We start from the raw sequence: 17,552 nt of genomic DNA on the forward strand, positions 1-17,552 counted from the left end.
TGGACACCGAGCTGCCTGGGGGAGACAAAGCCGATGGGTCCCTGATGGACCCCCATGTGGGCATCCGCTCTATGTGCATCAGCCCCAACGGGCAGCATCTAGCATCAGAGGACCCTATGGGCACGCTCAGGTAAGGCCATTTGTGGAGTGCAACCCGTTGCCTCCAGGGGACAGGATGGGGGAACTTTAGGCCCCCAAGGAGAGAGGTTCAGGAGGGTTTAGCTGAAAAGGGTTGGGGACAAAATTTATTACCTTCAAGGGAAAGATACTAACTTGACAATGAAGAAACGGCAAAACCCACCCTTAGCCAAGTCATTAAGGTTAACTTCCCGTGGCAGCAGCATGAATCTGGTGAGAGGGTACACTGAGAGGCTTCAAAATGTTCCCAGAAAATCTTATGACTCTTAAGAACTCCCAATAAAATGTTGAACAACAACAACCAACGTTGATGGAAAGTTTCTTTTAGTTCTGTTTTTCCATGCAGCCTCCTCCTAGCATTGTGTCTGGTATTCTTGACCCAAATGTATAAGGAACTTAGGATAGTCATGAGGAAAAATCAGGCAAACTTCATTTGAGGTACACCTGCCAGAGTAACATATCATACTCTCCCAGGTGTCACGGTAGGAAAGACAAGCAAAGACTGAAAGCCGTTCTAGACTGGGACAGATGACACCCATGTGCCGTGGGGGCTCCTAGGATCCTGGAGCAGAAGGACATTCATGGGATAAACAAACTCATTGGCATTGGGTTGATTCCAACTCAGAGCAACCCCCGCTGGTGACATTTAAATAAAGTCTAATAATGTTGTACCAGTGTGACCTCCGTGGTCCTTATCACTGTGTACTGTAGTACATAAAACATTAATACGAAGGGAGACCAGGTGAGAGAGTTGAATGCGACATATCTGGACTCATTTTTCTAAGTCTAAAGGTTCAACCCAAAAGGTAAAGTAAAACAGCTCTTGATGGAGAGGAAAAGGTGGAAGGGGGTGGGTGATGATTCTTTCCCCCGCTGCCTGGCACTGAACGGCCTCTCCTTTCTTCTCATTTTGCAGGGTCCATGAATTGCAGTCCCTGAGTGAAATGCTGAAGGAGGAGGCCCATGAGTCAGAGATTCTGTGCCTGGAGTACTCGAAGCCAGACACAGGTACCTGGCCCTGGCCTAGAATGGCCTTGAGTGAGCCCCTCCAGTCTGGCCAGAGCCACTGATACTTGTCCTGCCTCTTGACTATGGGGCTGATCGTTCTTTTGGCTACCAAAAGAGTTAGTGATCCTTCTTGATGTCTCTGAAGGCTTTGGGGAGGACTGCATCTCAACTCTGCCCGACTCCATGGCTCATGTGGCTTAAGGATGTGGGGCTCAGTTTCTCTGGGTGCTCTTTGCTGGGCACTCATCAGCTGACGGAGTTCATCCCATCCCAGGTCTGAAGCTGCTGGCCTCAGCGAGCCGGGACCGGCTGATCCATGTGCTAGACGCAGGGCGGGAGTATAGCCTGCAGCAGACGCTGGACGAGCACTCCTCCTCCATCACCGCTGTCAAGTTCGCAGGTGTGGGCAGAGCACTTAGACACACTCTGCCACCTACCACCCCTGCCACCTGCCTGCCACGCCCAACACTCCATAGATTCTGAAAGGGTGTGTGTATGTGTGTGTGTGTGTGTGTGTGTGTGTGTGTGTAAAAAAGTCATGAAGACAGAAGTCCTCCAGAGATTCTGCCAGTATGTGTGTGTGTTTGTAAAAAGGACACCAAGTACGAAGCTCTCAAGAGATTCTGCAAGGATTTATGTGTGTGTGTGTGTGTGTGTGTGTGTGCGGGTGTAATAAGGTCATGAAGTAAGAAGCCCTCCAGAGATTCTGCAAGGGTGTGTGTGTGTGTGTGTGTGTGTGTGTGTGTGTGTGTGTGTAAAAAGGACAGGAAGTCAGAAGCCCTCCAGAGATTCTGCAAGGGTGTGTGTGTGTGTGAATGTGTGTGTGAGTGTAAAAAGGACACGAAATCAGAAGACCTCCAGAGATTCTACAAGTGTGTGTGTGTGTGTGTGTGTAATAAGGACACGAAGTCAGAAGCCCTCCAGAGATTCTACAAGTGTATGTGTGTGTGTGTTTAAAAAAGGACACGAAGTCAGAAGGACTGCAGAGATTTTGTAAGAGAATGAGTTTTTCGTTGTGTGTGTGTGTGTGTGTGTGTGTGTGTAATAAGGACACGAAATCAGAAGCCCTCTAGAGATTCTTCAAGGGTGTGTGTATGTGTGTGTGTGTTTGTGTAAAAAGGACACAAAGTCAGAAGCCCTTCAGAGATTCTGCAAGGGTGTGTGTGTGTGTGTGTGTGTGTGTGTGTGTGTGTGTGTGTGTATAAAGGACACAAAGTCAGAAGCCCTTCAGAGATTCTGCAAGAGTGTGTGTGTGTGTGTGTGTTTGTGTGAAAACGACACGAAGTCATAAAACGTCTGGAGATTCTGCAAGGGTGTGTGTGTGTGTGTGTGTGTATGTGTGTGTGTGTCAAAAGGACAGGATGTCAAAAGCCCTCTAGAGATTCTGCAAGGGTGAGTGTGTTGTGTTAAAAGGACACGAAGTCAGAAGCCCTCGAGGTTTTCTGAAAAGGTATGAGTGTGAGAGTGAGGGAGTGTGTGTGTGTGTAATAAGGACACGAAATCGGAAGCAATCCAGAGATTCTACAAGTGAATGTGTGTTTGTGCCTGTGTGTGTGTGTGTGTGTGTGTGTGTGTTTTTAAAAAAGGACACGAAGTCAGAAGGACTACAGAGATTTTGTAAGAGAATGAGTTTGGGTTGTGAGTGTGTGTGTGTGTGTGTGTGTGTGTAATAAGGACACGAAATCAGAAGCCCTCTAGAGATTCTTCAAGGGTGTGTGTATGTGTGTGTGTTTGAGTAAAAAGGACACAAAGTCAGAAGCCCTTCAGAGATTCTGCAAGGATGTATGTGTGTTTGTGTGTGTGTGTGTGTGTGTGTGTGTGTGTAAAAAGGACACAAAGTCAGAAGCCCTCCAAGGATTCTGCAAGGGTGTATGTGTGTGTGTGTGTGCGTGTGTGTGTGTGTGTGTGTGTGTGTAAAAATCACACGAAATCAGAAGCCCACTATTGATTCTGCAAGGGTATGTACGTGTGCGTTGTGTTTGTAATAAGTACACCAAGTTAGAAGCCCTCCAGAGATTCTGCAAGTGTGTGTGTGTGTGTGTGTCTGTGTGTGTGAAAACGACACGAATCATAAAACGTCTAGAGATTCTGCAAGGGTGTGTGTGTGTGTGTATGTGTGTGTGTGTCAAAAGGACAGTATGTCAGAAGCCCTCTAGAGATTCTGCAAGGGTGAGTGTGTTGTGTTAAAAGGACACGAAGTCAGAAGCCCTCTAGGTTTTCTGGAAAGGTATGAGTGCGAGAGTGAGGGAGTGTGTGTGTGTGTGTGTGTGTATGTGTGTGTGTAATAAGGACACGAAATCAGAAGCCCTCCAGAGATTCTACAAGTGTATGTGTGTTTGTGTGTGTGTTTAAAAAATGACACGAAGTCAGAAGGACTGCAGAGATTTTGTAAGAGAATGAGTTTGGGGTGTGAGTGTGTGTGTGTGTGTGTGTGTGTGTGTGTGTGTGTGTAATAAGGACACGAAATCAGAAGCCCTCTAGAGATTCTTCAAGGGTGTGTGTATGTGTGTGTTTGTGTAAAAAGGACACAAAGTCAGAAGCCCTTCAGAGATTTTGCAAGGGTGTATGTGTGTGTGTGTGTGTGTGTGTGTGTGTAAAAATCACACGAAGTCAGAAGCCCACTATTGATTCTGCAAGGGTGTGTGCGTGTGTGTTGTGTTTGTAATAAGAACACCAAGTTAGAAGCCTTCCAGAGATTCTGCAAGAGTGTGTGTGTGTGTGTGTGTGTGTGTGTGTGTGTGTGTGTGTGTAAACAACACGAAGTTATAAACTGTCTGGAGATTCTGCAAGGGTGTGTGTGTATGTATGTGTGTGTGTGTGTGTGTGTCAAAAGAACAGGATGTCAGAAGCCTTCTAGAGATTCTGCAAGAGTGAGTGTGTTGTGTTAAAAGGACACGAAGTCAGAAGCCCTCTAGGTTTTCTGGAAAGGTATGAGTGTGAGAGTGAGGGAGTGTGTGTGTGTGTGTGTGTATGTGTGTGTGTAATAAGGACACGAAATCAGAAGCCCTCTAGAGATTCTACAAGTGCATGTGTGTGTGTGTGTATAAAAAGGACATGAAGTCAGAATCCTTGTAGAAATTCTGCAAGGGTGTATGTTTGTGTGTCTGTGTGTCTGTGTGTGTGTGTGTAAAAAGGACACCATGTCAGAAGCACTCTAGAGATCCTGCAAGGGTGTGTGTGTGTGTGTGTGTGTAAAAAGGACACGAAGTCAGAAGCACTCCAGAGATTCTGCAAAGGTGCTTGTTGTGTGTATGTGTGTGTAAAAAGTTATGAAGTCAGAAGGCCTCCAGCGATTCTTAAAGGGTGTGTGTGTGTGTGTGTGTGTGCGTGCGTGTGTTTGTGTAAAAAGGACACAAAGTCAGAAGCCCTCTAGAGATTCTGCAATGGTGAGTCTGTTTTTTTAAAAGGACATGAAGTTAGAAGTCATCCAGAGATTCGGCAAGGGTGTGTGTGTTTGTGTGTGTGTGTGTGTGTGTGTGTGTGTGTGTGTGTGTGTGTGTTTAAAAAGGAAAAAAGTCAGAAGCCATCCAGAAATTCGGCAAGGATGCATCTATGTGTGTAAAAAGGACAGGAAGTCAGAAGCCCTCTAGGAATTCTACAAAGGTATGAGTATCAGTGTGAGGACCAGGTGGTGCTTCAATCTCTTGTGTGTACTTTTGCTATGAGTCAGGAGCTCACTCAATGGTATCTAACAAGTTATTGTGAGATGACATAAGAGGACTTCGTGGAGGCCCTTCCAAGAGAGGGTTGGAAGATAGCATAGTAAGAGGCCTGGTCAGGAATGTGCTCATTGTGCTCATTGTTTCCATGCCCTTCTCCCAGAAGCCAATGCTCTAGGGAGGAAAGGCAGGCCCAGAGACAGGGAAGGGCTAGGGAAGAAGGAGCGATAGGAGAGCAATAGAAAAGACAGGTTACTCTCCCTCATTCCCAGTATAGCTCCTCAAAACTCAGGTAAAGCCTCTGATTCTGAGGCTGAGGCTTATAATAGGATCAGACTGAACATTTAATCCCTCAAGCTGCCTGGAAAGTGTGGGAGCTGATTAAGATGGCAAGAGATGAAGAAGGAAGGAATCTACTGGTTACAGATGTGAAAGCACCTGTTAGTGAAGCCTTCTCAGTTTCTTATTGCCTTATCAATGTCATCAGTCCACTAAATGTACTCACTTTCCAAACGCCTATTAACCAATTGTACATACCTTGAGTTCTTTCTAGGAGGCAATGTTAATATTCTCATTTCCGAGTTGAGGCCACAGAAGTTTGGACAATTTCTGGATGTTGTTGTTGCTGGCAGGTGCTCATCAAGTTGGTTCCAACTCATAGCAACCCCCGTGCATACCGGAAGGGAGCATGGCCCCGTCCTGTGTCCCCTTCTCTGGAGGGCACTTGCCTCAAATCTTTAAATTAAAAGCTTCATGTTTTGTCAAATGAAATCATTTCTTCAGTCAATCTCAGAAATCTTTATGTAAAAACGTTGGAAACGCCTTTCACTCAATGTCTAGGGAGGCTGAGTAAGGTGGGAGGGGCTCCAGGACAGATGGTGGGAATCACTCCTGCAGGTGGGTGGTAGGATGGCGAGGCCAGTCTGACTTGCCTCCCTGGTGACTGTCCTCAACCAGCAATGGGCAGCTGGACACATGGCATGAAGTGATCTCTGGTCTTCGTGGCGGTGGATGCCAGTAGACCGTCAGGTATGGGAGACCCATGAGAAAATAGGTTACTTTTCTCTTTCTCTCCAAGTTTCTCTGTGATCTCTCTATGCTGCCTGAGCCCGCATGCATACTGACAAAGGCAGACATGTGCACACACATGGCAAAGTAAATAGAGATGCCCACATTCACAGACGTATCCATCCACGTGCAAATAGGCACATATTTGCACATGCATGCCAAAGCAGACACAGACATCCATGAATGCACATGTATTCGTGCAAGCTGATTTTCATGGGGAAAAAAAGATCAGCTCTATCACTATCAAGTCCACTCCAACTGAAAGCAACTGTAGAGCACAGAGGAGAACTGCCCCATTGGGTTTCCAAAGCTGTCATCTTGTCAGACACAGTCAGCCACCACTTTCTCCTGCAGAGCAGCTGGGGTTTTCCAACTGCCGGCCTTTCACTTAGCAGCCGAGCACTTGCTGGTTTTCATAGGAGTCTGGAAATCAGTTTCATTGCCTGCTAGTCACACCTCCTCTGTGAGTTAGCACAGCCTGGTAAGCTTGGAAGGAGAAAAATCTTCCTTCCAGAGGTAGTTGAGTGGTTTTCCCCTGAGGAAATGGTTCAGAAGATTTCCTTCAAGAAATCAGAACACTCTTGAAGAGAAATTTCCTGCCAAAACATTTATTTGCTTGACAACGAGACAAATGAAGCAGCCCTCTGACTTCCCCCTTGGGTCCTCTTTCTCATCATGACTGCTCTGCTCAGCTACAAGGCTCCAGGTCCTGGGAGCAAGGGTGACCTTCTATTTGGAACCTAACACGGCTCCACTGTGAGTCAGGGAAAGACCTGGAACCTTGAGCATCCTGAAACGGGGCCTGCATAGCAATATCATCTGTCATCAGGCTCATCGTTTCTCTCATTTTTTGTAAGATCATTGAGCCCTTGGAGCCCTGAGAAGTTCTCTCAGCGGAAGCCATCCTCCTCCCATGAATCCAAGAGGGACTGCTTAAAGATTGTTGTCTTCTACTTACAGGAATACCAGCAACCAATTGCCATTGAGTCAACTCGGACTCACATAGAGCCCAAGTGTGTTAGAGAAGTCCGGTCCCTAGAATTTTCCATGGCTGAGGTGAGTTTTTTTCCAGAAGCATATCACCAGGCCCTTCTTGGAAGGCACCTCTGGGTGAACTCAAACCTTTAACCCATAGTTCGCAGCCTAGCTCATGAACAACACCATCCAAGGACGGTACAGTTCCTTGCAAATGGTCACCTGCAGTAGATGAACCAAGGTCAAGTAACTGCCTGAGAAACATCAACCAGAGGAAAGCAGAGTGAACCCCAGGGTTCTTGGGAAGAGGGCCAGAGAGGAAAAAGGAGAAAACAGCTTTCTTGGGACATCAGAAAGGAAAGGACTCCACTTAGTGGATGCCATAGAACAATCCCAAGCCAAGCATGGGTGAGAAACAGACCCCACCCAAACCCAGCGGGCTGGATTCTGTCGCCAAGTGTTGAACACCAGACATGGATATGACAGAGCCGCTAGTCGTCCGTGGAAAGAAACTGTTTGCCCATTGTCTGGTAGTTTTGCAGCATTTGAACAACCAGGCCTCTGCTGCCTCTTCTGGCCTGAAATATAATTGCAGCCATAACCACCCAGCGTTTCAATGGGTAGAACTCCCTGGGGAGGGCTAACTACCCAAATCATTTGGGAGATCATTTTAGAATTGTCCAGGAGATCTTTGGCTGTGTCTATTATATGAACTATGGTGTCTTTTTTTTTAAAAAAAAGAAACTTTTAATTGTAAGGTGGGTTAAGATTTACAGAGAAAATCAGCTTTGCACATAACAATTTATACTCGTTTTTTTATGTGACATTGATGACAATCTCCTGCAATGTAATATCACTCATGCCATTGAAACTCTGCTTCCTGTTTTCATTCACCCTTCTCCCCTAACCTTGCCTGCCTTTTGAATTTGGCCTTGGGCAAATACTGCCTATTAGCTTTTGAATGGTTGATGGTTCTGAGGAATGTGTGCTCCTCAGTGCTATGATTCATTTTGGTGTAGTTGTTCTTATCAGGTGCCATTGAGCCAGTTGCAACCCACATTGACCCTATGCCAAACAGAAAGAATCACTACCTAGCCCTGAATTATTCTCCTAATTGTTCCCAAGCTTGAGCCCCTTGTTTCAGTCACTGTCAATCCATCTCCTTAAGGGGCTTCCTCTCTTTCCCTGTCCCTCTACTTCACCTGGCATGATGTCCTTCTCCAGGGACTAGTCTCTCTTAATAACATGACCAAAGTATGTGAGAGGAAGTCTCACCATCCTTGCCTTTAAGGAGCCTTCTGGCCATACTTCTTCTAAGACAGATCTGTTTGTTCCCTTGGCAGTCCATGTTACTTTCAATATTCTTCACCAGCACCACAATTCAAACATATCAATTCTTCTTCAGCCTTCCTTATTCAATGTCTGACTTTCACATACTTATGAGGCAATTTAAATTACTATGGCTTGGGTAAGGTGCACCTTAGTCCTCAAAGTAACATCCTTGCTTTTTAGCACTCTACAGACGTATTGTGCACCAAATGTATCCATACGCAATGCATCATTTGATCTCATGATTGCAGCTTCCAAGAGCATTGATTATATACCTCATCAAGACAAAAATCCGTGACAACTTCAACAAATAACAACAAATAAAAAAACAACAAACTTCTCCATTTATCATGGTACCTATTGATCAAGTTGTGAGGATGTGTGTCTTCTTGACATTGAGTTGTAATCCATACTGAGGGCTGCAACCTTTGATTTTCATAAGGTTCACTTTATAAACCTGTCTATTTTTCAGGGGGTGGAATTCAGTTCCAGACCTGAAGGGTGATGAAGGACCATAGTAGTGGGGATCTCACTAGTCTATCTAACCAATAAACCTCATCTTTTATCATTATTATTACTATTGGTAGTAGTAGTATGACTTTCAGTTTTCTGACACATTACTCCCCACTCTATCTAGGATCATGTACCATGATCCCTTTCAGAGCAGCTGTTTGTGATAGGCAGGCACCTTTTAGTTCTTCTGACCTTAGCATCATAGAGGCTGAGGTACGCATAGTCCATTACTGATTTGGACTAATTGTTGCCAGGCATCTTGATTTTATTCACTGTTATTTGCTCCAGACAGGGTCCAATAGTTTATAGTGCCAGCCTAGCCGATAAACACAAGTAGGATTAATCGAAGGGCAGAGGGATAGATGGTTTCGTGAGCCTCGCCTTGCTTGTTCTGTGCCTCAATTTAAAGGGGTACACTACCTGTGGGATGCCTAGCTTGTGGACTGTGTCGCTGTAAGTTGAGGTCCATTTAATCCCACAGGATTGGTATGTTCATCTCTGGAGCTGGGGACCGACAGTTGGTGACAGTTGGTGACTTGCCTTGCTGTTTGCTGCCTGGGTATATATAGCCCAGCTCTCTCTACAGAAAGGGACTGGCAACTGGCGGCTCTCAAGCCTTAAAGGACTGCTAGTGTCTCACTGTTTTATAATTTCACTGTTAGTTTCTTGTGTTATCTATCTGTATATAATTTAGTGGTTCATTTCTTCTATTGTATATCTAGCTTTTTAATATATTTATATATAATTACTAGCAATATGGTTTTCTCTCTCTAGAGAACCCTGTCCAACACATAGGGTAAGACCAAGAACCGACTTTTAGTTTGCTACTCACTAGCTTTTGAAGACCCCAGTCACTTCCCTGATGGATACAGAACATTGTCTTTGTGAGCTAGTTTGTTCCAATTGATCTTGAGGTCTCTCAGAGCTATGTTCCTGATCCCCCATATTTAGGACACGCTCCCTCAAGGGGTTTTGTTATACCTAAGACATTTTCATAACTATGCCTCCTGGATGCACTATTATATTCATGAACATATTTGTAGTATATGCTAATATGTATATAGAACTATTCTCTGGCAAACCTATATTTATTCATGGGGCTAGTCCCATTCTCCTTCCCACAACTGCTCAGATTTTGTGGTTTTTCTATCTATCTATTTATCTCTCTAGCTATCCTTGTATGTTATTGTTATTATTGGAGTATTTATCTCTGTTGCCTTTAATGCTTGTAGTCTACTGAGAAAGGATAGTGTTTTGATGTTCCAAATGTTTCCTCATTTTCTGGGTTACATGACACAAACCAATAGAAGAAGAGAAAAGAAAAAAATTTAACCCAAGTAATAACACCAACAATAAAACCTATTTAGTCTTTTTTTTTTTTTGGAGAACTTTCTTTTATTCTTGCAGTTTTATACCAGGAATTCAACATTTAATAATCCATTTTCCACAATGAACCCTTAAATTGTACACTGACATCCTTTAACTCCTTAACTTATTTACCACTCTCCTTCAAGTCTGAAGAAAATTATTAATTCATTGAGTTCCACAGACAGCACAGTCCCACTGAGATGACATTGAGCCTGAACTCCTCCACTCATATCAGAATTAAGAACAGCCAGTATCAAACTGGCCCGAAACCTGATTGTGTTCTTGGCTCAGGATATCTATAGTAAATTTGTGAAGTCACACTAAAACAGAAAAATTAAGTAAGGGATGTATGTATTATAAAATTTTTTTCACAGTACAGTAAAAATTAACATTGAAAGTTTACCAAATTTTAACCATATAATCGGTGTTTTAGCCAATTAAAAAATTTTAAATGCTTGATTAACTGTGACTCAATTGCAAATAACTTCATGTAGGATCTTTTTTTTTCTTTTAAAGTTTGCCCAGCCTTTTAAAATGTTTACAGAATTAATATAACTTTTAAAACATCAAAATATGCTTGCTGTACATATTGCACTTTTCTGCTAGAACTGGGCTAGAGTCTTCCCTGGCAAGACACCAAAACTATTGAATAAAATATACTTTTAAATCAATAGGTACTTGATTATTTTCCCTGAAATCATCAACATCATTACCAAAATCTTCCAGGATTTTGTAAGATTTGATTCCTTAAATACAGCTTTAAAATTAAGTTAAAGAGGGAAAAAAGCCCTCAGATGTTTGACTTTTATTGTCCTTGTTCTGGTCCTTCAGTGACCAAAGAGGATTTAAAACAAATTGTGTTCATGTTTCCTGACTTAATAAAAAGCTACAAATCCAAATTTTAAAATTATATTATTCAACTTAAAAATTATACTAATCAAAGAGCTATAAATCTTGATATGTCTATGTCTGTCTATCTGCAGGTTCCTTAGAAACTTTCAAAATTTTTATAATTAAGAGGTTTTAATCAATGATGCAGTAAAATCAAACCAGGTAAGGAAAATTATTTTGCAAAAATAAATCACTTCCCAAAGTGCTTGACAGAAACCAACTATTCATTTTCATTTGTGTTCCATTGAAGACATTACTGAAATCTGTCCAATGGTTTATTTCCAAGTGGTCCACTATGAAAATCTTCGGAATGTTCTAAGACTGGCTGTAGCTAGAGTTCTGACTTCCATTTGGACCCTGCTCTCCTTCACTGTTTGGAGGTGGTTTTGGTTTGGGCATCTTACTAAGAATAGTTGCCATCTCTTTTCTCTCATCAAAATTCTTCCACTGTTCATAGAGTTTTAAAATGACCCTGATTATTTCCAAAATCTTTTCCATGTCCACAGAAAGCTCAGCAAACCATTGTCTGGCATCTTTCTGCTGTACAACACAGGCCACATGTAGGCAAGCTAAAGCTATCATGAAAGGAGGGTACAGTAGGCAAAGCTCCGTTCGATAGGTATCATTCACTATCCTCCATGCCAGGGGAAGCAACATGTCTTCTTGGCCCATGTCCTGCACATACTGGAGCAAAGGTCTATAAGGATGATACACTATCAAGCAACAATCCATTAGTTCTAAAAGATAAAATTCACATTCTAATACATGATTCATCCTATAAGGAAACTCCTTTGGAAAGGCATATGAAAATCTAGTTTTTAATACAGAAGTAGCAGCAGCAATCAACCTTGTATTTGAGACTACTCCAAATTCCTCTACTTTGGATGCCAAAAACACACAAGTAGGAGCCATTAATACGGGATCTATACTTTTCAGAGAATACCTGGCATAGAATCTCTTGAAATAGACTGTAGCAGTGGCAATAACTTGCTGTCTTAATTTAAGATGTTCAACTAATGCCTGAATAACATTTGTAAAAAATATTTGTAGTTTCCAATACTCTTCTTCTGAGAGAAATTTTAAGTCCTTTTGGCGCTCCTTCAGAAGGTCTTGTTTATCCAAAATCCATTGCAAATAGTGGGAGCTCTGCCAAAAGTTCCCTGCCATGGAACACAGCTTGTCCTGATGAAGAAGCACCAGCCTGCGGAGCGACCCGCGGAGCGACCATAGACCCAGCCCGCTCGGTACCCGAGCTCCGTGACTGCAACCAGCTCCACTCCGCTCCGCGGCGGCAACCCCAATTTAGTCTTTTGGTTAAGAATTACTCAGACTTCCCCACTCCTAGGCTAACCCTTGAAAGAAAAAGAATGAGATAAAAGACCATAGGGAGGAAGAAAGGAGAGTGAGAGGCAAGGGAATAAAGAAAGAAGGTGGCAGGGTTGTGTGAACAATTAATGTGGACCTTCTTTGATGTGTATTAAAAATAATATTGACTGGTTTTTTCAATACTCACCAAAAATTATTTATATCAATCAAGAAAACCTCACTACTCTGGAATCAATTATGACATATAGCAACCCTTTGGACAGAGTATAGAACTGCCCCTGTGGGTTTCCAAGGCTGTAAATCGTTACAGGAGTAGAAAATCTCATATTTCTCTTGGGGAGTGGGGGTGGGGTGGGGGGAGTTTCGAACTTCTGATCTTGCAGTTAGAAGTCCAACTCATAATCTACTTCACCAACAGGGCTCCTCCTTTCATCATTAATCTAGACTGTTTGACCTTCTTGGCTTACTGGGTTTTATTTTCTCGCTTTGGAAGATATGGTACCAAAATACACACCATTTCCTAGCCCCCCAAAAAATCAAAAGTAAGCACAAAAAAAAAAAAAGGAAAAACTAGCAACCCAATCCAAACCAACTAACCTATTTAGCCATATAGATAAAGGATACTAGTAGCCAACCTCTGTGTTGGGGGCAATAGGGATGGATGGGGACTGTGGTTAACAGGCACATGTCAGCTCATCCACAGGGGACATTCAAATTCTAGCTCCAGACTGTTGTTGCCTTGGGGAAATGCAAGGATTTTAAGGCCTGATTTTCTGTTTGTAACTGAGATGCTGAGAATATAAAATTCGATGTGAAATCGTCAACTTTTCAAATATTGGATCACATTAGTTAAAACCACTTTTCAGGCTGCTCATCATCATACTAGCACATCATTAGGCTAAAATCATATCAAAGACATCTGGTTTGTCCCCTGTGCCCTTTAAGGACAACTGAAACATAAGGACGGGAATGTGACATTCATTCTTCCTCTAGACCCTCACCCTTTGCCTCCATTGGCTGGCGTTCATAGAAGAGGCAGACGGTTTTGTTCAACTTCAGCATAATCAGAGTCCTGAGAGTTAAACACAATACATATATAATTTCATACTAGTCGTTTTAATATTAGCCCAAACAAAACCAACAAAAACCCAACCCGTTGCTGTTATGTTGGTTCTGGCTCCCGAGGACCCCCTAGGTGCCAGGGAGAAACTACACATCACAGGTTTCTCAAGCCTGTGGGCTTCTAGAAGCAGGCCATTATTTATTTCTTCTGAGGGGTGCAACTGCCCACCACTTGATACGTTGAGTTCTTAACCATTTGTGCCACCCAGGGTCTCCCAGTCTTCGTATGTGACCCCCAAATTCCTTGACAGGCTACCTATAGGAAGGTAGAGTCTATGCCCTTTCCCCTTAAATTGGGATGTTTCATGACCTCTGTGACCAATAGATTATGGAGAAGATGACACTGTGACATCTAGTTTGGGCAACACCCTTCCCTCCCCCAAAGTGCTTCACAGCTTCTGAAAAATCCCTTCAAAGTCTTCTTCTTGAGTGCTCACCCTCAGAATGTCCAGCCTCCACGTGCTACCTCTCAGAACACTTCTCTGCACCCGGACACTATGCTGAAAGAAGCCTGAGCCACCTGGAAAGGCCACGTGGAGACACTCCAACCAACAACCCAGCTAAGCACCCAGCTAATGGCCAGCTTCAGCTGCCAGCCCTCTGAGTGCACGTGTACGCACTGGAGTCACCAGAGGCCCCTGCCCCAGTTCCCATGTGACTGCCAACTCATGGGAGACTCCAAGCACGACCCAGTGGCCTCCCAGAAACCACAGGATGATGGTCCTTGTTTGAAGCCACTGCGTTTGGCCGAGGGGGCGTTTCTTGCCCAGCCACAGGGATGAGAACCTGCATCTCAACAACATGCAGGTGTGTGAGGGGGCCGTCTCTTGAGCAAGGCAGCCTCCCTTCTTGTCAACTCCTGGGGATTTTTGTTGTTCTTGCCACTGCTGCCCCAATTCCCCAGGAGCTAGAGGAAGGCAGGCAGCAGGCCTCAGGTGGCCAGGAGGCAGGAGCCTCTGTGGGATGCAGTTACAATGGGAGATATAACCTTAAAGGCAGGAGCCTGACTTTACCTTTGTCTCCTGGAGATTTGGGGTGCAGAACACCTGTCAAATCCCATCTTCTGTCCAACCCTGATCATATGTCTGTCTTATGTTTGCACACAGGACGCAGACTTGTGAGCACCCAAAGAACAGGGTCTGGCGCCAAAAAACCAGCGCCAAAAGGAACTGATGTTTCTCCAGCAATGGGGAGGGGTGGGATGAGAGGAAGAAAGGAGTACAAATCACTGGATGAAAACAAGGTGGGGAAAGGAAGGAGGAAAGGGAGAGAGTGAAGGAGGGAGACTGGGAGGCTGAAGGGAAAAGGCAGGGAAGGAAAGGAGAAAGGTGGGGGTGGGGAGAGAAGAGCGAAGAAGAAATGGAGGAGTGCGGGAGGGAAGATGGAAGGTGAAGGCAGGCAGGAAGACGTGAGCAAAGGGAGGGAAGGAAGAAAAGAGAAAGAGAAGGGCAAGAAGAAGAAAGGAAGGTAGGGAAGAAAGGAAGAAAACGAGAAACCTAATGTCAATGGCACCCTCTATGTTTTTATTTCCTGTTTTTCTGAGGTAGCCTCTTCAGCAGAAGCAAATGGGCTGAATCGCCTCAAACTCCACCTAGGTAGAAAGCACGGGTTTCATTTCGCCAGGGCCTGTGAAAATGTTTGAACTGAGCAGCATTAACACGGAGACAGCGATTACCCCACGTGGCTGTTGCACTCTGATGATACCAAGGCAATGGGAATGGGGGCTCATTATTTCACCAGGTGACAAAAAAAATTGTATTTTGACGTTTCACCCTGAACGTGGGGAAGGGGGGCGTGGGGGAGGAATCAGGGGCCCTTTGTGGAGTCTCCTCTTGCCATTGTGATGCCCCTTGGCCTGCCAACAACCTGAGGTCCTGCACTTTGCCAGTGAGGGGCTTGGCTGCAGGCCCTAGCCCAGCATTTCTTGTCAGATTTACTGTGACAAGTGATGGGAGAAAAGCAAGATGCTGTTAACAGCGCATCCGTTCAGACCCTGCTATTTAGAAATTTGGATTTATATTTTGTCAGAGAGAAGTAGCACTGATGTTAATCTTTGCACTACCCTTGGAAAAAAAGCATTCATAATCTTAAAACAATAATCCATAGCATTTGTGGAGCTCTGAGAACCAAGGGATGGTCAGAAGCATTTTTAGACAGATGTCTCATTTCATCTTCAAAGCAACCCAGTGAGGAATAAGAAAAGTTGGCTTATGACTTCCCTTTTGGAAAGTGAGTCTTTGGAAGCACAGAGAGGTCCAAGGTCACATAGTCAATAAGTTAGAGAGCCTGGATTTGAACCTGAGCGGTCTGCTGCCAGAGGTACATTTTTTGCTTGTGTTTATTAAGGCAACTTGCAGCCCTGGCAAGGATTCAGATAGAATTGAGGATCATTTTTTTAAACAATTTATTAGGGGCTCATACAACTCTTATCACAGTTCATACATATACATACATCAATTGTATAAAGCACATCTGTGCAGTCTTTGCCCTAATCATTTTTTTTCTCCACTTTTCTTTTCTTGCATTTTAATACGGACTCATACAACTCTTATCACAATCCACCCATATTCATACTTCAATTGTATAAAGCACATCCATACATTCCCTACCCCAATCATTCTCAAAGCATTTGCTCTCCACTTAAGCCCTTTGCATCAGGTCCTCTTTTTTTCCCCCTCCCACCCCTTCCCCTCTCCCTCATGTGCCCTTGGTAATTTATACATCGTTATTTTGTCATATCTTGCCCTATCCGGGGTCTCCCTTCCCCGGTTCTCTGCTGTCCCTCTCCCAGGGAAGAGGTCACATGTGGATCCTTGTAATCAGTTCCCCCTTTCCAACCCACTCACCCTCCACTCTCCCAGCATCGCCCCTCACACCCTTGGTCCTGAAGGTATCGTCCACCCTGGATTCCCTGTACATCCAGCCCTCATATGTACCAGTATACAGCCTCTGCCCTATCCAGCCCTAACAGTGCTTCTCTCTATCCTTGTGGAGCCCTGGTGATGGGCTGGGCTGCTAAGTAGTAGGTTAAACAGGCTTTCCCCTCCTGTGAAAAGTTACACTCTCGGGAAACTCACGGGTTGCTCTGAATCAAGGTCAACTCAATGGCAGTGAGTTTGGCTTTTTAATGTCTCTCCCTGTTGTTGTTGTTGTTGTTGTTGTTGTTAGTTTGCCATCCAGTTGGTTCTGGTCCATGGCAAACCTATTCACAGCAGAATGTAACAATAACAGCTCCTCCTCCATCCACCCAAGTGTTCCTATGCTCAGTCCTCTTGTTGTAGTCACTGTGTCAATCCAGCTCTTCAAGGGCCTTCACCCTTTTTTCACAGCCCTTCCATTTTTCTAAGCATGATGCCTCTCCAGGGACTGGTCTCCACTGACAACATGTCCAAAGTCTCACCATCCTTACTTCTAATGGGAATTCTGGCCGTACTTCCAAGACAGATTTTGTTTGTTCTTTTGGCAGTCCATGGTACTGTCAATATTCTTTGCCAGTACCATGGTTCAAATTCATAGTTTACCTGGGTCTTCTTCACTCAATGGCAAGCTTTTCACATGCAGATGAGGCAAATGAAAATACCATGGTTTGGATCAGGTGCACTTCCTGCTTAAAGTAACATCCTAACTTTTCAACATTCTAAAGAGCTCTTATGCAGCAGATCTACCCAGTGCAATGTATTTTTTCATCTCTTGACTGCTGCTTCCAGGAGCATTGCTTGTGGATCCAGACAAGACAAAATCCCTGACAACTTCAAGTTTTTCTCGATTTATCATCATGTTACCTATTGGTTCAGTTGTGAGGACTTTGGTTTTCTTTGTGTTGAGTTGTATCCCACATTGAAGTCTGCAATCCTTGATCTTCACCAGCAAGTGCTTCAAGTCCCCCATCCTTGTCAGCAAGCCAAACTGTGTCGTCTGCATATAGCAGGTTGTTAATAATATTTCCTCCAAATCTGATTCTGTGTTCTTCTTCATATAATTTGGCTTCTCTGATTATTTGCTCACCATACAGATTGAAAAAGTATAATAAGTGGGTGTAACCTGGATGCACACCTTTCTTGATTCTTAAACCATGCAATCTACCCTTGTTCTATTTTTGCTACTGCTTCTTAATCCATGTACAAGTTTCACATGAGCAAGACAAAGTGTTCTGGA

General features: G+C 44.0%; 1 pseudogene; it reads right to left on the reverse strand.

Moving 5' to 3' along the window:
- Window positions 1–10,078: 10,078 nt before the first annotated feature.
- LOC142436877 (cyclin-C pseudogene) lies at window positions 10,079–12,162 on the reverse strand (annotated as a pseudogene).
- Between the last annotated feature and the right edge of the window lie 5,390 nt (window positions 12,163–17,552).

The sequence above is a fragment of the Tenrec ecaudatus genome, unplaced genomic scaffold, assembly GCF_050624435.1.
Source record: "Tenrec ecaudatus isolate mTenEca1 unplaced genomic scaffold, mTenEca1.hap1 Scaffold_743, whole genome shotgun sequence".
Lineage (NCBI taxonomy): Eukaryota > Metazoa > Chordata > Mammalia > Afrosoricida > Tenrecidae > Tenrec > Tenrec ecaudatus.